Genomic DNA, 3,177 nt, shown 5'->3' on the forward strand with positions numbered 1-3,177 from the left:
CTTAATTGGTAAATCCAAATTGCCAAGATTCTTGCTGCAATACTCCCTTTGAAATGTTTCTTCCATTGTAGCCACTTTACTGTGCCAAAGGGAAAATTGTTTTTGATACATCCAACACTGTGGAACTTTCCTTTCTCTCCAAATTTCTCGTATTTTCTGCAGCCCTATCACCTTCTTCTTTCATGAGTTCTTATCATTTGTTTTGAACCTGATGTTTTGGCAATGTGTCTATGCTTTCCACATCATAAGTAGTGATACTTTTAAATCTCCATCTGTTAGACTGGGGAAAGCTGGTGTTGTGGCACTGGAAGGCAGGCATCCCCTATCAGAATGCCAGCACAAACCCTGGCTGTTCTGACTCGGCTCCCTGCTAATGCACCTGAGAAGGCAGTGGAACATGGCCCCAGTGCTTAGGCCCCTGCCACCTACATGGGAGGCTCCGTTGGCGTTGCTGGCCCCTGACCAGTTTGGCACATCACTGGCTTGGCCATTTGGGGAGAACACCTGAAGATGGCAGGTTGCTTGCTCTCTGTCACTCTACCTTTCAAGTAACTAAAGTAAGTCTTTGAAAAATGTTTGGGAAGATAAAAGAAAGTTTGTTCATCTATGTGACCTGTCATTTTTTTTTTTTTTTGATAACTACTCAGAAGATACAGAATTACTCATTGCCATTTCTTTTAAAGAATTTGATCACTGTGATCTAACAGGGTAAGTGTAGCATTATTGCTATTTTGTAGTAATACTATTCTCTCAACTGAGCTTTATATCCATATTATTGGAAGGGCATTTTTAAATGAGTTTGGAGGAAGGAGTTGATGGTAGCCATGTACCAGCAATGTGTAAAATCAACACATAATCAAATAACCTCTTAAAATAACAAAAATAAAATGTGGTAATCTTCACTGAAATATTTTGAATTGACATGTACTACACATATGAAAGAGTTCCACATTAAGATTTTATGTTACAGTGAGCCAGTACCTTCCCTAAATGAAAAATAATTTCTTCAACATTTATCCTTTTCATTATGTGTCTTGAAAGCTTACTAGGTTACCAGTTTTACAGTTCATGAACAAATTTAATCTGAATTCCTGAGTTTGGGTTCAAACCCTCTTGTCTGCACAAGATCAAGATGATCAGAGCACACAATGACAGTTGGATTCACTGGTCAAGCACTTCCAAGTCCATATTAGATAAGAGTAGCCAGGACAGAACCCCGTCTTCTATGGAGGCTTAATTAGAATACATTCAGGTTTAATTTTAAACACAGTAACAACTTTGTTGTAGATACTATCAAGTTGAGAAAAATCAACAATATTTCTTTACTAAGCATTGATAATTGTTTTTAAGAAATTCACAATTTCTGTTTGCAGTGTCTGATTATCCTCTGTCCCTTCTGGCAAATCAATCTTGAATTGTACTTTGAACTCTGATTTATCTATGTGACTATTGTACATATCTGCTCTATTACTCTTTCAGTGCTTGATTTTACATGTTGTCTGGAAAAGTCAAAATGTACTAGGCAATAGCATCTTCATCTTTGGGCTTGGAGTCTGCAAACCTAGGTTTGTATCATTCCTCTTGCAATTCCAATTATAAACTGTTCTCCCCTTGTGCAAGTAATTTACCTTTTCTTCAATGAGATTTCTATCTTTAAAATGGAAGTGATAGTTCTACACATCTCACATGGTGGTTATGAAGATTAAGTAGAACAGTTTTCATGAAAAAAACTTGTAAACCGTAGAGGTGTAGATAAATAATAATGGACACTGTGTACATGCGAGAGCTGAGATCAGAAATCAAGTTGTCTACTTTCCAAACAGTGTGCTTCCTGCCCATACTTCACATTTGAAAACAATATTCCTATGCAGACTTTGAGGGAAGCTACAAATGCCTGAGTTGTAGACCAGACGAGTCCTTCAACAAGGACTAACATGAAGGCAGAGAAATCAGGGGAACCAGTAATCCTGTGTGGACATGTGTTTGTCTCTCCATGAATTTGTCTGTCAATCTCTTCCAGAAGGCCCAACAAGCTAGATGTAAGACACATAGCATCACACATTAGTTGGATAGAAAATATGAAACAAATTAAGTATTATCACCATGACAACCAGTGAGGCTACACCATGCATATCCACATTTTTTACACTATGTGTTTGGTTAAATTTCTACTGAAAAATGCTCATATGCTTCCATTTTTGCATTACGAATTCTATTCCCATTTTAAGCCCCTTTTTATTTTGTGTTAGGTCTATTTTTGGAATTTAAAACTACCCAAGAAAATACAAAACTATGCAATTTGAAAGCACGTAAGAAAACAGAAAAATGCATTATTTTGGTATATTGGGATTAAGCAAAGCAGAACTATAGAGCATAAAAAAGGGAATGCCTTCTCTCCTGCTCACACCAAGCCACTGCTTCCCAGAACAGTCATGATTACCAGTCCCACATTCACCCCTCCACGGTTTTGTGCAGGCATATGAAAGCACACATACACACTCTCAGAGTTCATAAAGCACTATCTCAATATATATATATAATCACTTCTCAGCCTTTTGGCTAAGATCAAGTGTAATATCTAAATATGTGTGTATTTTGTACTAACTACTTACTTTGAACGTGATTGCATGGAGAAAGTAGAATTTTTGAGGATCAAGGATTTATCTGTGTGTGTACATATGTAGGGTAAAGAATTCTATGAACTTTTTCCAAAGTGTAAATGATCAATCATATTAAGCAAATGAGAGTTGGGAGAAGCATGAAGACTGATATAGAGCGGTAAAGAGGTGTGGAGATGGGTAGTAAATCTCCAACTTACAGATGCCCATATAACCAAACACACCCTCCCTTTCTGGGTATCTTTGGGCCAATAATTATCCCTTCAGCTAATTCAAATATAGTTTCTGCACGTGCATCTAAAATAGCTCTAACCAGTAACAATCTACAAGGTAAAAAATGTGATGTGTAATTATTTGCATTGCAATATGCATAAAATTATTCTTATGCATAAACTGTTACGAGGAAATGGCCTAAAGTCTAAATGAACTTGTTTTCACCACACAGGAAATATCTTAGATGTTGCACTGTTATTGGTTATATGTCACTGGAAGAAATTATGAATGACTAATAGACAAAAAAACTGTACATGCAAAATGGTTATTTATACAATTATTGCTT

The 3,177-nt window shown here is 36.5% G+C and overlaps 1 pseudogene; it reads left to right on the plus strand.

Annotated features, from left to right (window-relative positions):
- Nucleotides 1-2,539: 2,539 nt before the first annotated feature.
- On the plus strand, nucleotides 2,540-2,666 carry LOC127492240 (U2 spliceosomal RNA; annotated as a pseudogene).
- Nucleotides 2,667-3,177: the final 511 nt, after the last annotated feature.

The sequence above is a fragment of the Oryctolagus cuniculus genome, chromosome 9 (genome assembly GCF_051225735.1).
Source record: "Oryctolagus cuniculus isolate XC-2025 breed Fujian yellow rabbit chromosome 9, ASM5122573v1, whole genome shotgun sequence".
Lineage (NCBI taxonomy): Eukaryota > Metazoa > Chordata > Mammalia > Lagomorpha > Leporidae > Oryctolagus > Oryctolagus cuniculus.